The sequence below is a fragment of the Calidris pugnax genome, unplaced genomic scaffold (assembly GCF_001431845.1).
Source record: "Calidris pugnax isolate Ruff unplaced genomic scaffold, ASM143184v1 scaffold186, whole genome shotgun sequence".
NCBI classification, from domain to species: Eukaryota; Metazoa; Chordata; class Aves; order Charadriiformes; family Scolopacidae; genus Calidris; species Calidris pugnax.
Window position 1 is genome coordinate 1,108,349 of NW_015090994.1, and position 19,638 is coordinate 1,127,986.

The following is a 19,638-nucleotide window of genomic DNA, read 5'->3' on the forward strand; positions in this document are numbered from 1 at the left end:
ATTATATATATATATATATATATATATCCCTATGGAGAAGAAAGATACACCTGGATATTCAGTCAAACTCTTAACCATTTCTTTGTTCAAAAGTTGTGTTTGAAGGTAGCCACAACGTTCTGAAACCTAGTCAGTCTGTTGAAATTTACTCAGCAGCTCACAGGGACTACATCCCTGAAACCCATGGAAATATTACTGCGTACTCCACAGAGCCAAGAATTCATTCCTGGTCTGTTAATTTCCTGTGAAAAACTCATTACGAGTTTCTGCTGCTTGCATTAACGTTCGAAAAGTACTTAATTATTTTTGCATAAAAACAGTCACTTCATGTAAATCAAGCATAGGAAAACAAATTTTATGGACTAAATAACGTTTTCAGAAATAAATAAGTTCCTAGCCATGGTTTTAGATCAATTTGACACAGAACAAAAATCTCATGTGAACACAAACTAAGATGTAGCAGCCTCTTCAGTGTCAGAATGGCCTGTTCAGGCCACTAAAGTGAGCCCTGATGGAAATTCGTTTTTGAGAAATACTCCATTACTTACGCTAATAATTAGACTTACAAGTTAGTGACGTTTCAGAGAACGTTTGTGGAGGAGGGAGCCAATAGATGGCTTGAAATCAAAAGGAAAGAAATAGAACACAAAATACAAACACCTTTACCTCAACCATTCAATACGTATTGCACCCATCTTTCAAACACTGTGCATGTTCCTAGTCCTCCTGTTTCCAAAAGGACATAGAAAACTAGGAAAGATACTGGAAGGGAAAGAAAACCAACCATCAGTTCTGTCATGGCGTGTTGGGGGACCCGTTGATGGGATGTCTGGATGCTCTGCTCCCTCTCAGCCAGTCAGGCATGGGTGACTGCATCTGAACTCCTCTGTCCCCTCCTGGTCTCCACAGTCCAGAGAAGACCCTGGTGCCTGGGGTGGGAGCCCAGCCCAGACCTTCATGATGGTGATGGGTCAGGGCACAGCAGGGCAGGCTGTGGGAGCTGCCTCTGGTCACCAGGGGTGTGAGATACAGGAGCAGGTTGTCTAGAGAAGTTGTGAATGCCCCATCCCTGGGAGTGTTCAAGGGATGGCTGGGGCTTTGAGCAATCTGGTCTAGTGGAAGATACCTGTCAGCCTCACCTCTGTGCACGGGTAGATCATGGAAAAGATCATCCTTGAAGCTATGGCACACGGGTGGCAGGGAGATGATTTGAGACAGCTGGCATGGCTTCATAGAATCATAGAATTGCCCAGGCGCATCCTTGAAGCTATGGCACATGGGTGGCAGGGAGGTGATTTGAGACAGCTAGGATGGCTTCACCAGGGCCAAGTCTTGCCTGACCAACCAAATGGCCTTCTATGATAGAGTGACTACATCAGGGCTGAGTCTTGCCTGACCAACCAAATGGCCTTCTGTGAGAGAGTGACTACATCAGTGGACAGGGGAAGAGTCACAGATGTGATCTCTCTAGATTTCTGCAAGGTCTTTTTCCCACTAGTCACTCAGGTGAAGAAAGGTATTTCAAAATTCCTGAAGGACCTCAAACCACATTATGGACTGTGGGTCAAACTCTCACTGAGTTTCCAAAGCTGGTATTTAATTCCCATGCAGATATAATTCCCCCCCTTGGACATGCCCCGAGAGCAGTAGGCAGGTCCATGCTCAGCAGCCAGCATGGGCACTGTGCTGCAAGAAAAGGTTGGTTTGGCCCATCAGTCCAAGATGCTCAACCACCCTCCAAAGAGCCACACCAAACTACGCTTCTTCCCCTCACAACAAAAGAATAATGTTTGAGTTGAAAAATTCTAGAATTCGTTTCTGATCTGTGTCTCTGAAAATCTGATTAAGAAAAAGTACTTTATAATGAAGACTTCACTTGCCCTTGAAAATAGTGAAAGACAAGTGTGAAAAATAAATATATTTAAGGGCAAATTCATGCCCTTAACTTCTCAGAAGACGACATAGTGAAGGAAGACGAAGAATTTCTTCTACCTGACTTTCATTTGTAAAAAAAAAATGAAAGAAAAAAAAAAATCAAACCCCACTCAAAACAAAAATCCAAATGTTTTCACTTGTTCCCCCAAGCCAAACAAACAAAAAAAAGGCAGTTACTGATTTCATATTTTAAAAACAGGTCAGCTAATCATGGACATGAATCGCTGCAAATGTATGTTTACAAAGTCTTCAACATTGTTAGTAGTGTATTAATGTTTGAATTGTTTTTTACAAATGCACCAGCAAATGTTTCTCCTTTACATGCACTCTAATAGTTTTTCATTGGCCTGTACAAAGATTCCACTTTAAAAACCTTCCTAGCTTAAGCTCAATATGTCCTATTTTTGCCACACTAAGCAATCCAGATGGGTGGTCTGGAGACTAACAACCTGTCAAAAATATCCAGTTTTAGTAATTTCAGTGCTCCCCATTTATCACCGCCAGCCTGCAAAGAGGAAGGGGAGCAAAAGACAGTGTATTGCACAGAAGATTTAAGGATCGCTTGCGAGTTATGTTTCCTCCTCCCAAACTCTACTACATCTATAAAAAGTGAATAATCAAGTGGCCTGATTACCTTCTAGTAATCTAATTAGTAAATCAAAATGATACACGCATGATAAAAATAATGTCTGCGACAAGATCAATGTTACAGAAGGGTGCCATGCAAAAACTGTCCCTCCAGACAAAAACTGAAATAAAAATACTTTCTCTGTTCCCAGCAACGCTCAGTCTAATTTCCTTGCAGGACAAGGTAGCCTAATTAGCTCTAAATAAGGAACACCCAGAAGAGTTTGTTCTATCATACATTTTTTTTAAAGCCTTTAAACATGTGGTTTACTCAACTGGATTTAAACTCTGGAGTTTGAAATTCAGACTATTTTGGTGACCTCAGATGGAAGGGGGTACCACCTCTTGCAACACTCCAGCTCCTGCCTGATGTTTCTTTTTAAATCTCCATCTTGGTTTAAGCCCCATGAATAAATACTTCTATGACACATTTTAATTGCACATCCTTCACATCCTTTCAGCTCAGCCCTTCGCCTGATGAAGCACCATCAGGTGGCACAGCAGAAGGAAACCCAGCCTGAATGCCAACCAGACGAAAGCCTTTCTGATGCCTGATTCTGAAATCAACCACAGTGCTTCACATCTTTGAGGCTTCTTCTTGGAAAAGCAGCAAACAGGAACTCCCTTGCATCATGTGCCCGACCTCCATGCTGCACGGGGCTCCGCTTTCTTTAGCAAAACATCTCCTTATCAGGAATCTTCAGAGGTTCTCTAGCAAGCAAACAGGCACCAAAACCTCACCCTACCTTTCTGAGTCCTCTGTGACAGGAGGTGCTGGTTGAGGGCACAAATTTAGACACAAAGGTGAGCGTGGTGCTCTCCATTTGCCAAGGACAACCACAAAATTCAGAAGTATGGTATTTCAGGCAATGTCCGTGCACACAATAATATACTATCCTGAAGGAAAATAGTCATATTAGTTTCTGTACGCTGGTGTCCGTGAATAAAAAAAAAAATCAAACTGTTTCACATTTATAAAATATATCTAGAAGCATGATCCACGAGCCAGTAAACTAGCGGTAATTAAATTGATGTCGTTCAGCTCAGGCATCATCATGCAAATAAGCAAATGCTATATTTTAGTACTTGTGAAATGCTGACACGCATACATAAATCAGGAGTCATTTTGCCAAGCTGTTCCCATGCTTAAAGTGGCAAGAGCCTCATCTAGACAATCCTACAGTAACTGCACTGGCCACAGATAATAATGAATTTTTTCCATAAACATTCAATATTTTGAAAAACCTGGATATCAGCTAAAGTATGGCTTTTAACTCCAAAGGCTTGATGATTTTGGAAATAACATACTAAAAGAAAGAAAACAGCACGAAGCATCCTGAAAAACCAGACACGGGCTTTCGTAAGTGATTTTTCGCTTTAACTCTTACTTAGTGCTACTGGTTATTATTACTGGTTTATAACGATGACTATTTCTGATTTGTGTCTCATCAGAAATCTTCTGGGGTTTTCTTCACGTACTTTCTTTTAAATATTTCTCCATAGATTAAGTAATTAATTTTTTTTTTTCCAGGATGCTAATTTTCCCAATTTACAACAGTGAATATAAGTGTCTACGCTAATCCTTTGGTTACAATTCAGTTGTCACTGATCTGTAATTTTTGATATTCTGTAAGATAAACTAAGTGTTATAATTTTCAGCAGTTACAATTTCAGCAGGAGGATTATAGCTTGGCTGTTCAATTTCATATGCAAAAATGAAACTCAAAAAGTAAAGGCTAAGAATAGCTAATTAGTCCATATTGCACATTTCTTTTTCCATAATCTGTAGGAAAAAGACCCATCAAATCAGAAAGACTAACTTCCACTCTAAACTCCTATTGTTGTCCACCTTCCAAACATCTAGAAGCTACGTTACCAGATGTTTCTTGAAGTTGTATAGATGAAGTAAAAAAAATTACTTTTTTTTCTTTCTGATCTGCAATGCAAAACCATTTTGTGTTATATTCTTAGATGAAGAAAATTATAGAAACTACACAGCTTGGTTTTCTCAAGTACACTGTATTAGCATGTCCCAGATAAGGATTCTCCCTCCCAGCATGTCAGTGCTGGTAGCCTACACAGTTTGCAACCTGGCATTCAAAAATTCAGCTGTTTCACTAACTGCCTTTAACCACGTTGCATTTCTAAATCAGCACAATCAAATCTCTCCGAATTTTCTTCATTGTTAGAATGGACTCAAAGAACTCTTAACGTGGCCCTACTCAAATTTGACTACAGTGTTTAAACCTGAGTTACGGTGACTAGGGTAGGGTAGATGGTTGGACTTGATGATCCCGAGGGTCTCTTCCAGCCTAGATGATTCTGTGATTCTGTGACTATGTGGAGTGTCCAGACACGGAATTTGCCACCGTCTTAGGTAAAACAAGTCAATTTGCAATTAGTTAACTGGCATTGATAGAACTAAAAGTTGTATTGAGGTGCTGGAGCGGGTCCAGAGAAGGGTGACAAAGCTGGTGAGGGGTCTGGAGCACAAGTCTTATGAGGAGAGGCTGAGGGAGCTGGGGTTATTCAGCCTGGAGAAGAGGAGGCTGAGGGGAGACCTTATTGCTCTCTCCAACTCCCTGAAAGGAGGGTGTAGAGAGGTGGGGGTCGGTCTCTTCTCCCAAGTCACAGGCGACAGGACGAGAGGAAATGGCCTCAAGTTACGCCAGGGGAGGTTCAGGCTGGATATTAGGAACAATTTTTTCACTGAAAGGGTTCTCAGGCATTGGAATGGGCTGCCCAGGGAGGTGGTTGAGGCCCCATCCCTGGAGGTGTTCAAAAGCCGGGTTGATGTAGTGCTGGGAGGTCTGGTTTAGTGATGATGCTCCTTGTTTGTTGTGCGGGTGTCTATTTTTGTCAGTCAGGTTGACGGTTGGACAAGATGATCTTTAAGGTCCCTTCCAACCTAGAAGATTCTGTGATTCTGTATATTAGGTGTACAAAAAGAAGTGAGAAAACACCTTATCAGTACACTGAAAACTCTGGTGGCCTTGGTGCCATCTGAAACAGATGGCTGTGGAGACCACCTTCACCACCTGTGGCCACGGAGCCTGATGGGTGAGGGCAAAGCATGTGGCCCAGAACACCCAGGACATGGCTACACCTCAGAGGGTCCCTTAGCTCTGCACAGGTTGGCTACCCTCCAGAGTGCCGAGAGCTGGGCTGGCCACGGGGCCACCAAAGCAGAGCGGGAGGCCGGACGCTGAGGCTCAACACAAGCAGTCACACGTTCTCAGAATCACAGAATCTTCTAGGTTGGAAGGGACCTCAAAGATCATCTTGTCCAACCGTCAACCTGACTGACAAAAATAGACACCCACACAACAAACAAGAAGCATCACCATCACTAAACCATACCTCCCAGCACGACATCAACCTGTCTTTTGAACACCTCCAGGGATGGGGCCTCAACCACCTCCCTGGGCAGCCCATTCCAATGCCTGAGAACCCTTTCAGTGGAAAAATGTTTCCTAATATCCAGCCTGAACCTCCCCTGGCGCAACTTGAGGCCATTTCCTCTTGTCCTGTTGCCTGACGCCTCCTCCCTGGGCCACTCAACTCTGCCTCCTTGGCACTGTTCCCCTGGTGCCAGCACAACTGCTTGCTATGGTGAATATCAAATAATTAGGTTAAACAAAAATACAGAAGCAGAAATTTAAATGAGACATTTCCAACGGAAGATTTAAAAGAAGAACCCGCAGTATGGTATTTCATAGGAAGCTAAAGCTTCTCTTTGAATAAAAACATTCCCACCTGGTGTATTTATATTTAAGATTGCTTTGGGATTACTTACTTAAAGTTGTGTTTGGGAAAATGCTAAGAGCTGTCACCAGAACCAATGAAAAATATTTACAGAAAATTTTTAATATGCTTGAAAAAGATAGAGGCAACTTTGGAGAGATGCACAGAAACTGAATGGGAATAGATCTTTTAAATCCAGTCAATATTGAATAAACAGTTTTCTCTGTATTTTCTGACTTCTAAAGTCTTTTCAAGCCACTGGTGACAACAATAAATAACCAAGAGAATCATTAATTTCCAACGTTTTCCAGTTTATGCAAAAAGGGTAACAGATTCAGTAACACAATTTGAACTTGAACAGGAATATGGCTCTATAAATTTAATCCTCACTGGCTCCATCCCATTTGAAGTTTCATATTAACTTCTTTTGAACTTTAATCATAGATTGTTCGCTGTTAAATTATAAAAGCAGATTAGAACTTTTAAAACATTCATTCAGTACTCATCTGAGAGATGTCATTGTTGAAATAAGTCGTACATTTAGCGTTGGAGTAGCCAGCAAGTTGCTTAAGCAGGAGTGAATTAAAGTTCTCAAAAGAAGGCCATCTTTCCTCAAAATCCAAATTAAATATTTATTCCTAATCAAAAACATTTTTAAGTAGTTTTGGATAAACACGAGGGAACTCAAGCACACAGCTCATTTGAAAGCTGATTTGCATTTTACTTCCAGACCAACTGGAAGGGGAAATCTGAGGAAGTGTGTGTGACCAGCCTTCAGAAGTATTCAAATCCTAGAACTGCAAGCTTATTTTGTCAAACGGGACAAGACATCAGGCCTCAGGTCTATTTGTAGCAACTATTTATCCATAGTGATGCATTAATTATGTCTGGTCACGAATAGAGGGCTATTTCCTCCTGTTTCACAGTTTCAGAATACCAAAATGGCTTGGTCCAAGACCCACCACTGCTTAACCCAGTTCATTCTTCTGTGGACTGTCCTTTGGCCCTGGTTTAAGCTCTAAACTTGTGCTAGTGTAACATTTTGGGATGACCCTCACACACCACATTGCAGGGATCCTGCCTCTCTCAGCACGCAGCACAGCACCAGCTCCTTTCTGAGCTATAAAAAAGTTCAAAACCAAATGCCTGAACCTTGCAACTGTGGCAACCATGATAGTCCGTCTTCACCTGGCCTAAGGGATGGTAGGAAAGCCACTGCCACCAGTCCAGTGCCAAAAATGAAGTGGTTTAATGGTTGAGAAAAGCCAGATCGTCCAATGTCCCTGCTGCCCTGCTACTCATAGAATCATAGAGGTTGGAAGAGACCCTTGGGATCATCGAGTCCAACCATCTCCCCTACTCTACAAAGTCCTCCCCTACACCATGTCCCTCAGCACTGCATCTAAACATCCCTTAAACACAGCCAGGGATGGTGACTCCACCCCCTCCCTGGGCAGCCTGTTCCAATGCCCGACCACTCTTTGGGTGAAAAATTCCTTCCTAATGTTCAATCTAAACCTCCCCTGTTGGAGCTTGAAGCCGTTCCCTCTCTAATTACTAATTACCTGTGAGAAGAGACCAGCACCAGCCTCTCTACAGTGTCCTTTCAAGTAGTTGTAGAGAGTGGTGATGTCTCCCCTCAGCCTCCTCTTCCTCACACTAAACAGCCCCAACTCCCTCAGCCGCTCCTCAGACGATTTGTTTTCCAGCCCCCTCACCAGCTCCGTTGCCCTCCTCTGCACTCGCTCCAGCACCTCCAGATCTCTCTTGGATTGAGGTGCCCAAAACTGGACACAATACTCGAGGTGTGGCCTCCCCAGTGCTGAGTACAGGGGCACAATCCCCTCCCTACTTCTGCTGGTCACACTATTTTTGATACAAGCCAGGATGCCATTGGCTTTCTTGCCCCCCTGGGCACACGGCCGGCTCATATTCAGCCGTTTGGCAACTAGAACCCCCAGGTCTCTTTCCTCCAGGCAGCTCCAGCCACACTTCCCCCAGCCTGTAGTGCTGCAGGGGGTTGTTGTGGCCCAAGTGCAGGACCTGGCACTTGCCCTTGTTGAAACTCATTCCATTGGCATTGGCCCAGTGATCCAATCTATCTAGATCCTCATGCAAAGCTTCCCTCTCCTCCTGGGAGTCACCACTCCTGCTTAACTTGGTGTCATCTGCAAACTTGCTGATGTTACACCTTATGTCCTTATCGAGATCATCAATAAAGACGTTAAACAGAAATGGTCCCAACACTGAGCCTTGAGGCACACCACTTGTGACCGGCCGCCAGCTGGATGTAAATCCATTGAGGATGGATTCTAAGCTCAGGTTAGAAATGAGGGTACGGGCACTCACCCAGCCTTACATCCTTTTACCATGGCCTTTCCCTGCACCAGCCTCCTCCCTCCTTTGCTGTTGTTTTTTTGTAACAACCAGCATTTTCTACACATTTCCACTCCAGACCCCTGGAACAGTTCTAGACAACTAACCACCCCCCTGCAAACCATCAGCTTTCCACCTGACAGGTACTTACTTACCTAATACCAACCCCCACGATCAATCTTTCTGTTTCTCACTCAGGCAGTCCATTAAAAGCTCCAGACAATAAGCTGACATAAAGCACTTGCTGTATCTTTGAAGATACTCTGAGGCAGCGTAAGTCTTTTCAAGAGTCACCCTATTCTCCAAGCTGAAACTCAGGATGCTTTGCCAGCAAGAGATGACTAGAAATTTTTTGTAATTATTTAGTCAAAAAGTACAACATTTTCAAAGCAGCAAAAACCAGACAAGACATCTAAAAGGATTCAGGACATTTGAAGGGTGTTGCATTGTTTCGGTGGCGTATTCAGGTGATGGATAATGAAGTTTCTGTTGCAGAAAAGCTGTCATCACACTTCTCTTTGAAACAAATAGTATTTGATTGACAGTTTGCTAACAGACCTATTACTACAAAAGAAGTAGCGTATTCTGAGTATGCTATTTTCACATTCTGGCCGTAACTCAGCTGGAGATGATAACACTGGAGATAAAATGATCAGGGGGTTTTGGTATGTTGTTTTTGTTGGGGGCTTTTTTTTTTTTTCTTTCTTTTTTCTCTAAAATGACAATTTAAGGCACAGATAGGCTTTGAATTACAAACAGCTGATCATCGTTCTCTGGCTGCAGCACAGTCTGGTAATTCACCCCGAGTTTTAAATCTGTAGTAATGACCAAGAAGAGACTGGGCTATGGGTTGAGGTCATTCAACACTCATCACACTGCAAGCTGACCACATTTGGAGGTGGCACTGCATGAACCATAGGGTGCTCCCACTGACCCCACATATTGGTTAGCCCCAGCCCAGCCTGCCCATCTCTGCAGTCCAGCTGGACCATTATCCCAGTAATAAACCTCTAGGCAATCCAGTCTGAATTTTCTGGCCAGTCTCCATGTTCCCTGCTGGTCTGTCTGGAAAAGGTTTTCAGCGAAAAAAAGCAATTCTTTTTTCAGCCAGCAGAATTTACACTACAGGAGCAAGAAAAAGATCTCTGTGTTTATGCATTTCCTTCATATCTGTGGCGCATGGGGATAATCCCCTCTTCTCAGAAGAAGAGGGCATTTTTATGCCTCTTCTGATGTGGGAGCCTGATGGGTGACTAGAAGAAAGGCAGAGCCCCGAAGGCAAAGCAAAGCTTACAGCTTTCCATAGCTGGAGAGCCTTTCCCATTAGAAGCAATCAGACAGAGTCATACACATGGGTCACTGAACTAGCTGGCTGCACAAAGGAAAACAGGAGTAAGCCTGTTGTCTCCCAAGAGTCACACCAGAGATGGTGGTGGCTGATGGTGACACCTCAAGGAAAGGAGCAGGTTGGCAGTTGCAATAGTGATTACAGAGAAAAGCAAGAGGACTTCCCCTTTTTGAAGTTTTCATGTCAACAAACTGGGAACAAAACAAGTTTAGACTCATCTCTGGTTTTTTTTCTTTATTCATCTGCAAAACTTCCTGTGGGAATAAAACAAGTTTAGATTCATCTCTGGTTTTTTTCTTTATTCATCTGCAAAACTTCCTTAGTCACAAATGACAGGCAAGCTCTGCATGATTCCAGGGTACTTAGGCACACGAGCTGCTACAACATTATCGGTCCTGTACCACAGGGTCCTCCAGATCAAATGAGTCCAGGCACCAAAGCTATTCATAGAATCATAGAATCATTGAGGTTGGAAGAGACCCTTGGGATCATCGAGTCCAACCATCTCCCCTACTCTACAAAGTCCTCCCCTACACCATGTCCCTCAGCACTGCATCTAAACGGCCCTTAAACACATCCAGGGATGGTGACTCCACCCCCTCCCTGGGCAGCCTGTTCCAATGCCCGACCACTCTTTGGGTGAAAAATTCCTTCCTAATGTTCAATCTAAACCTCCCCTGTTGGAGCTTGAAGCCGTTCCCTCTCGTTCTGTCACTAATTACCTGTGAGAAGAGACCAGCACCAACCTCTCTACTCTATTAATTACTCTATTAACTCTATTACTCTATTAACTACTCTATTAACACTACTAATTTGTATGCTCATATCTAAGTTACTTGCAAGTTAGGGCCTTTGGAGACACCTTGTAGGCCTGCTTAGTAAGCACAAATCGCCCTTAATTACCCACAGATTGCTGGTACATGGAGCAAGACATGCAGGTTGACTTCTCCGTTCAGTATTTGCTACTATTCTTTTCATGTTCTGCATAAGCACAAATCACCCTTTATCACCCACAGATTGCTGGTACATGGAGCAAGACATGCAGGTTGACTTCTCCGTTCAGTATTTGCTACTATTCTTTTCATGTTCTGCACTCCTTTCCACAAGAATACTTTCTGGCCAGCAGCCTATAGCAGCGGCCTCCATCTTCTATAGTCAAATAAGTAAATAACTTCACTTAAAGTTATTAAATGTAAAGCCTTTGGTCACCAGTGACTGGAAAAGTGCTCCCTGTGCCAATCACTTCTCCTTTGAGGGCTGGTGTTTCAGTTTTGTCTCTTCTCAGGGAGCAGTCAAAGTCCAGATGCTTTTTCCACAGATAAATACAAATGCTTCAAAAAATTTCAAGTTTGCAAAGGCATAAGCATTAAAGTTCCTGATTTGGTCCCATCTTTAATAGCCCTCCAAACCTAAAATGCATCCACCAAACTGCCTGATGTGTGTGCTTTACTAATCCTAGTTTTCATCTTATCTCACCAACAAAATGGGAGCACTCTCAGAATGACGAACGCTATCTCACTTCTAGAAGTTGGCATTCAAGGTGACTGAGAGAGACACAAGGAGAATTAATTTTCTCTAGTATTGTTATGGCTGATTTCTAACTCACTGGTGTCACACAGATACCCAAGACATATATAAATGCCCGATAAAAGGAAATAAAATTCTTATCTCAAAGAATGAGGTATTTCTGAAGGCGGCAATAAAAGGTTGGATGGAAGACATCAGTAGAAACATCTGAGAGAACTAAATTATTCACAGACAAACCAGCAAATTGTCTGATTATCTTTAGGGTAGAAATGCGTGCACCCTGTGTTCTTTATACCCTTTTAAAGAAAGTTATTCTTAAGTAGCATAACAGTGGAATTACTCTGGGTAACTTTACAAATACCAATTCATACAGAAGATGTGTAATGTTCTACATTAAATTAGATTGGCTTTTCTCTGAACTTTGCTCTGTTTCAGACTCCCACATATTTAGCGATGCTCAAATGTTCATTTTCTAAAATGGATTGATGCGATAGCGCGAGTTGGAATTCTTTGAGTTTTATAAAAGATCAATATGGTAGTAATGAGTAAACAAACATTTAGAAACAAACCTAAATTTACAGCCAGCTCCTGTTCATAGAGCCAAGTTAGAGTTTCTTGTAAACATGCCTGCAGTTTCTGAGGCCACTAATCAATGTTTTCTCTTTATTATAGTTGTTGAGAGTTGCTGACAGCTTCATTAACCAAAATTTCAAGTCAATCTGAACTGAAAGTACTTCTGGTAATATAGGCACACCTGATACTGTATTTTCACGCAGCAAGAACTTTGCAGCATGTTATTAATTACCATGCAACTGACACTTCATTACAGTTGCAGAGCGTATTTCACCAATGGTTAACTGAGTGCTTTTCAATGTACTAAAGTACATTTCTAAATGGCACAGTGACACTGAAAAACATAGATTAGACCCCAAGACGTTAAGCAACACTGTAACTAGCGTTTTACTAGGCTGAACATGATTCCCAGAATCAACAGCATGGAGATTACTTGGTTTGTTTTTAGCATGACAGCCTGCCAGGCAAGTCAGATGGCCTCTTCTGCTGTAAGGGGACCAGCAGCTTCTAACAGAGACAAAAGGTGCCAGGCTGAGTTTCAAAGGGAAAGGAGCAACAGGGGGATCTGGGGGACAATTGGCTATGTGTGGCCTAAGCCTTCCACCTCTGCTTCTGCAGAGATTTCCTTCAGAATACAGACATACAGTTTGTCTGCACGCCAGCCTGGTCTTCCAGAGACACTTCTCCCCACTTGTGTTTTCTCCAGCTCTTTTCTTGAGGATAAGCTTAAAATAAAAGCCCAAACCTGATGTTAAGGGGTGAAAACGAGGTGGTTCTGGCACTCAGAAGTGATGTGAACTGGCATATGATTGATAACATTAGCTTGATAAATTTCTTCGTGCTGAGCTGTACTCCGTGTGTGACTGATACAGAGACGTTGGAGTGCCAGGAAAGAAGACATGCTTTTGTGACAGATGGGTGGATGTTTTGCAGTGTTGAAAAAGAAATGACATCCTTCACAAAAATGTCATTTTCCTTCTTGTGCTGGCATCCCCAGGCGTTGTGTAGCTTCTGGCAGAATGGTCTCGGCAATGAGTGATGCCCTGACTGAAGGAAATCACAGAATGCAAATAGGTACTGCAAAACGTACGCCTGGTTTAGGTCAGGGCTGATTGGGATGACGACAGCTGCTGCCAATTACAGAGGTGATTTGTTATTCCACTGCTGATTCCTGATCTGGAAGGCTCACAGGCTTCCTGACTTCCCAAGAAGAGGCAACTTTGCCTCCCTGTAACTGGCACTGACCTTTTGAGATAACCCATCAGGGCTCAACACACCACCTCTTCACCACGCTGAAGCCTGGGGCTGTAGGCAGGCATCAGAAGTTCAGATGGCTACAAGCCAGGACTCCATCTGAAAGGCCACCTCCCTGCCTCTGCCCAACTGCACTCGTAATTCCACCTTTTGACAAAGGAATGACATAAAAAAACTTCAGCCTGGCACTTGGTTTCATTTGAAGCAAGCAGGCCTGAGGAAGGATCTGCAAAGCTCACTAGTTAGCCAGGGGTATCCTGCACCACAAGCCTGCGTTTTGTTGGCAACAGTATATTTCTTTCCCTACTTTTAGCTCTTGTCTTTAGACTAGTGATTTCAGGCCCAGTTATCCACAGATGTGAGAAATAATAGAACAGTTGGTCACTAACAGCCCTAAGACTCCTGGACTGCAAAACACAAGCCTTCGCTGCCCAGGTTAAGTGGTGCTGCCTTCCTCTCACACCCTTCCCTAAGCATCTGCTGTTGGCTTTTGCCACACAGATCTGCTAACCAAGGCTGTAGGACATGGCATCTCCGTGTGGGTGTAAACGCCACTTGTGAAGAGCAAGCAGAGCTGGCACTGAAGAGACACAATCGGTTGAGCTTTCATAGAATCATAGAATGGTTTGGGTTGGAAGGGACATTAAAAACCATTGAGTTCCCACCTCCCACCAGCCCAGGTTGCTCAAAGCCCCATCCAGCCTGGCCTTGAACACCTCCAGAGATGGGGGATCCATGACCTCCCTGGGCAACCTGTTCCAGTGTCTCACCACCCTCAGAGTAAAGAATTTCTTTCTAGTATCTAATCTAAATCTCCCCTCTTCCAGTGTAAAACCATTACCCCTTGCCCTGTCACTACACTTCCTGACAAAGAGTCCCTCTCCAGCTCTGCTGCAGGCTCTCCTGAGATATGAAAGGGCCGCTATAAGGTCTCCCTGGAGCCTTCTCTTCTCCAGGCTGAACAATCCCAGCTCCCTCAGCCTGTCTTCATAGGAGAGGTGCTCCATCCCTCTGATCATCTTCGTGGCCCTCCTCTGGACCCATTCCAGCAGGTCCATGTCCTTCCTGTGTTGAGGACTCCAGAGCTGGACACAGTACTCCAGGTGGGGTCTCAGGAGCGTAGAGGGGCAGAATCACCTCCTGTGACCTGCTGGCCATGCTTCTCTTGAAGCAGCCCAGGATGTGGTTGGCTTTCTGGGCTGCTAGTGCACCTTGCCGGCTCACGTTGAGCTTCTCATCCACCTTTGATGGAATTACAGCCGGAAGCTGTTTGAACTAGGAGCATCTTACAAACCAACTCTGGGTTCTCCGAGATCTGTTCCCTGTGTTAGGTGACCCAGCCCCGACGGCAGCGAGGGCTCAGCCCGAGGCGTGATGGCTGTGATGCTGCTTCCTGCAAACACCAACCCCTCATGCTCCCGGTGCATCTGGAGCCTTACAGGGGGTGATACCGTGGCACAGCTGGTGCCTGCCCCCCTAGTTACATGGTGCCTGCTCTTCCTTCTTCCTTGGATTTGGAGCACCTCCCTTACGAGGAAAGGCTTGACGAGCTGGGAGTCTTTAGCCGGGACAAGCGAAGGCTGAGGGGAGGCCTTATTTATGAGTATCTAAAGGGTGAGTTGAAGGAGGATGGAGCTGGACTCTTTTTAGTGGTTTCCAGCAATAGGACAAGGGGCAACGGGCTCAAGCTGGAACATGGAACATTAGATGGGCAACAAAGCTGGTGAGGGGTCTGGAGCACAAGTCTTATGAGGAGAGGCTGAGGGAGCTGGGGTTATTCAGCCTGGAGAAGAGGAGGCTGAGGGGAGACCTTATTGCTCTCTCCAACTCCCTGAAAGGAGGGTGTAGCCAGGTGGGGGTCGGTCTCTTCTCCCAAGTCACAGGCGACAGGACGAGAGGAAATGGCCTCAAGTTACGCCAGGGGAGGTTCAGGCTGGATATTAGGAAACATTTTTTCCCTGAAAGGGTTCTCAGGCATTGGAATGGGCTGCCCAGGGAGGTGGTTGAGGCCCCATCCCTGGAGGTGTTCAAAAGACGGGTTGATGTGGTGCTGGGAGATATGGTTTAGTAATGGTGATGCTCCTTGTTTGTTGTGTGGGTGTCTGTTTTTGTCAGTCAGGTTGACGGTTGGACAAGATGATCTTTAAGGTCCCTTCCAACCTAGAAGATTCTGTGATTCTATGGGAAGTTCCATTCAAATATGAGAAAAAACTTCTTTGGGGTGAGGGTGACAGAGCCCTGGGACAGGCTGCCCAGGGAGGTCATGGAGTCCCCTTCTCTGGAGATTTTTCAAGCCCTGCCTGGATGCCGTCCTGAGTGATGTGCTCTGGGCAATCCTGCTTTAGCAGGGGAGTTGGACTAGATCTCAGAGATCTAGAGGTCCCTTCCAACTCTGACCATCCCATGATTCCCCCTGGATAAGGCGGGCAGAGGAAGCAGGCCGGAGTTCACTTAATGCTTTCCCCCCGCGGTGAAGGCGGGAGCTGCCGGCGGGGTTCCCCACGGCAGTCTGCGGGGCAGGAGCAGGGCAGCCGGGCCTGCCACAGACCGGCGGGGAGGCGGGCAGCCCCGCGGCCTCCCCGGGGCCGGCTCCGGTGGGGCCTACCCCTCACAGCCCGCAGACCGGCGGGGAGGCGGGCAGCCCCGCGGCCTCCCCGGGGCCGGCTCCGGTGGGGCCTACCCCTCACAGCCCGCCCGCCGGGCCCACCGGGGGGGACCCGCACGACGAGGCCGGGCCGGGCCGCCCGGGGGCGCCGCAAGGCCCGCTCCCATGGCAACGGCGCGGCGTTCCCGTGGCAACGCGGCCTGCGGGCGGGCGGGCGCTGCAGGCCTCTCCCCGGTTACCGGCGGGAGAGCTCGCCCTCTGCCCGCCCCCGGGGTCCGCCGGTCCGGGGTGCAGAGACGCGGTGTGCCCCCCTCCTGCCCGCCCGCACCCTCCGGGCACCCCGCTGAGAGCACACACCTCAGCAGCAAGTACCCAAAGCAGCCAACAAGGGAAAAACAACAATAAAAATCAGTCACAAAACGAGTTACATCTTCCCACTAACACCTGATTATTCTTTCCATTCAGAAAAGGATTTTCCAGGTGCTCTCTGTTGCCTCTCCGCCTGGTTGAGAAGAAAATGCCATTAGAAGAGCAAATCCTGGCCTTTATTGAGATAAAACAGTTAATTTTAGCCTTAAGTGACTGTCTTATCACTGCTTTCCCTAAGAGCTTTGCTATACAATTTTAAGTACCTCCTAAATCATCATTAGCATCTTTTCCCCTCCCAATAGAGAAGCAGAACTAGTAGTACACTGTACTTTAACAAAGATAGCATCTCAGGTTATTCTGTCTTTTGTGGAGAGTCAACAATGCTGAAAATAATCATAAGATTATATAACATAATAACATAAACTGACTGCTTAAGTTACACATGCCTTCATTTCTACCATGTTGTGTTGGTTTTTTGTTTTTTCTTTTAAACGATTCAAAAACCCACACTGATCCGAAGCAGCAAAACACTGCGTATTCCATACAATGAGCCAGAGAGAGCTTTTGGTGTAAGACACTTACTTTGGAGAGTCTGCCTCCTGCCCACCCAAAAGCAAAGTGGCCCCAAAGCATCCTCTGGGAACACAAAATATCTATTAAAAGAGTTGGGAGCTGCTCGCCTAAATGCTTAATACCACATTAGTGCAGCTAAGTAGCTTGCCTTAAAAAATGCAGTAAAAAAAGAACCACGGGTATATAAGCTTTACCACAATCAGGCACCTTAGCCCTGGAGAGCCATTCTGACCTCCTGCCAAAAGAGATTCAGAGTATCACCCAGGAGAGCTTCTGCACCAAACCAAATCGTTTATTGTTAAAATCAAATCTGTCTTTCAGAAAGACAGCCAAGTCTTGGTCTCGGGCATGTAGTAACACGTGGGCCATTACACAATAGAAGATGATGTGCTGTTTCTTACAGCTAGGATACTGCACTTTGATAGTGACATTAAAATTGCAACAATTAACTCTAATGAAATTGACAATTATGTCTTAATGCAATAACGGGCTGTAACATAATTAAGTCAAAGTTATCTGAGCGCTTTTTCCTAACATGCACATTCAGGCCTGTACTTTGATCTACAATTTGGCAAGCAAAAGAGAAAAAAATGCAAAACGGGTGGCTTGGAAAGAGTATCAATAGCACTGAACACTCGGCTCTCTTCCTCCTCTCCTACCTTTGTTGCACAGCCGATGCTCTCAGGAGGCCAGTTTCTCACCTTTGTAAACAAGCTGTATTCCCATTTATCTTCCCTCAGGAGGAAAACGCCCCCACATTAGAAATCTTATCAAAGGCAGAGCTTAGCAATACCTGGTTTACCAGAAGTCAGGGACAGGAGTCTCAGACCAAGACACAAGCAGCTGAGATACCAAAATGCCTTCTGCTACCACCACAAGGTAAACCTTGTTACCCATTAATGAAGTTTCCCTCAGGACACCATTAGTGCATCTTCACTGTTCCCCACTGAGCCCAGACAAAGTCTTTAAAGGCCGTGACCAAGGCAGCAGGGAGGTCTGAAAGAGACCACAGGCTTCAGCCAAACCTCTGATCCTCAATGCAGTCCCTCAAGATCCTGCAGTCTTTGTGCTGACCAGGGGAACCAAGAACATGGAAACACGTCTAAGAGCAGAGTCAGCTTTTACTAGAGCAGAGTTGGTCTGATGCAACGACTACACATCATTTCCTTTAAAGGGTAAAGAGAAAGCTCATAAAAGTCACGAGCATGGACAACAACATATTTATCCAGATTCTCAGGATACTTAACTTTTTTTTCTTAAAGAAGGGCTCCTGGTTAAGAAGATCCACTTTCCTATAAAGGCATTCTGCTGCCAGGTTTATGGAGGAAAACTTGAAAACCATGACCTCTGAAAAGGTCCAAAAGTCTTGGAACAAAATAAAATATCTAAAGTAATTTTTAAGATCAGATTTCTGAAAAATCCTTACTGTCAATGTGTAAGTTCTCAGACCCACCAATACTGCAGTTTTAGCACTAAATCACAATACTTGCCAGCTAGATGGTACAGTCAAAGAACAGTTATGAGCTCACTATTTCCCCCCGACCAGAGAGAAAGCAAGAACATGGGAGTAACCCAATGGCTAGAACTATTTATTTTATTTTCTTACAAGTGAGAAGAGATTTCTGTTACTTCATTCCCACAAGCCAGTTCGGCTTCACTCTGATTTCTGGGAGCAAAAAGGGGAACTAGAAGGGAAAATTGAGTGCCATCTCTGCAGGCATGGCTCTAATCTTAACTGTATCTCCCAAGACTAGCAGTCACACAGTCTTTGTCATACCTGGGGTGACAAGCTCCACAGACATAACTCTCGCTCAGAAGCGGCTCCATTCTGTTTTTAGGCACTCACACCATACACTTTGAAAGACAGAGAGCTCCACTGTGGACCGGGGGTGATTTCCAGGGCACCCCAGAACCACTCAGTGCCACAGCCCAGCCAGCACTGCTCTTTTGGAAGGGGATAGTCACATTTATGGTCACCTGCCATTCAGTGTGTGCCAGGGGCCAGAGCTTGCACATCACCCACAACGGCAGAGGAAATGTATCAGATTAAGTATTTTGCCTCTTTTATGTTAGGCTTTCTCCCATTTTAAAGGGTTATTACCTCCTCTCCTTGGCTTGTAATGGTTCCAGTAACGAGGATGCCTATTTTCCACCCTTCCCTAGCATATCTGATAGTAGCTTTTTGTGTTAATGCCTCCATCCAGCAAAAAACGGTTTCCTTTGAGTTACATGCCAGGAGGCTGATTCCTGGCATGGCTGAGTTATTTCTTTAACCCAACCACAAAGTCTTGTGTATTTGAATATAAATAAATACATTAATATGTCCACATCACTCTTTCAATATTAGACCTGATAATCTGAGTGGAAAACTGGATGGTGAAATATTCTTGGCTGCTTCTCACATGGTTCGCTTTACATCTTCTACTGGCTGCTGTCAGAAAAATTAAACGGACTTGTCAAACCTCTGCCCCGACCTGAAACAATACTAAACTTTTAGAAAACAGGACTCCTGAAGTTTCTATTTTAAGCACTATCTTTACCCTATTTTTTTTTTTTTTTTTAAACAGAAATGGGGGCACTAGACGGGATATTGAAGAAATCCATTCCCCATTAAAAAAAAAAACAAAACAAAACAAATAAAATCACTTTAGTTAACGTGCGAGTCTGAAGGATGTAGAATGGGGCAAAGGAGAAAAGCTGTTCCATT

At 44.8% G+C, this 19,638-nt stretch overlaps 1 protein-coding gene across 1 annotated transcript in view; it reads right to left on the reverse strand.

Annotated features, from left to right (window-relative positions):
* LOC106895414 (tubby protein homolog) overlaps positions 1-19,638 on the reverse strand; it is a 200,526-nt gene that overhangs the window by 126,982 nt on the left and 53,906 nt on the right. The gene's annotated exons all lie outside the window — the stretch shown is intronic.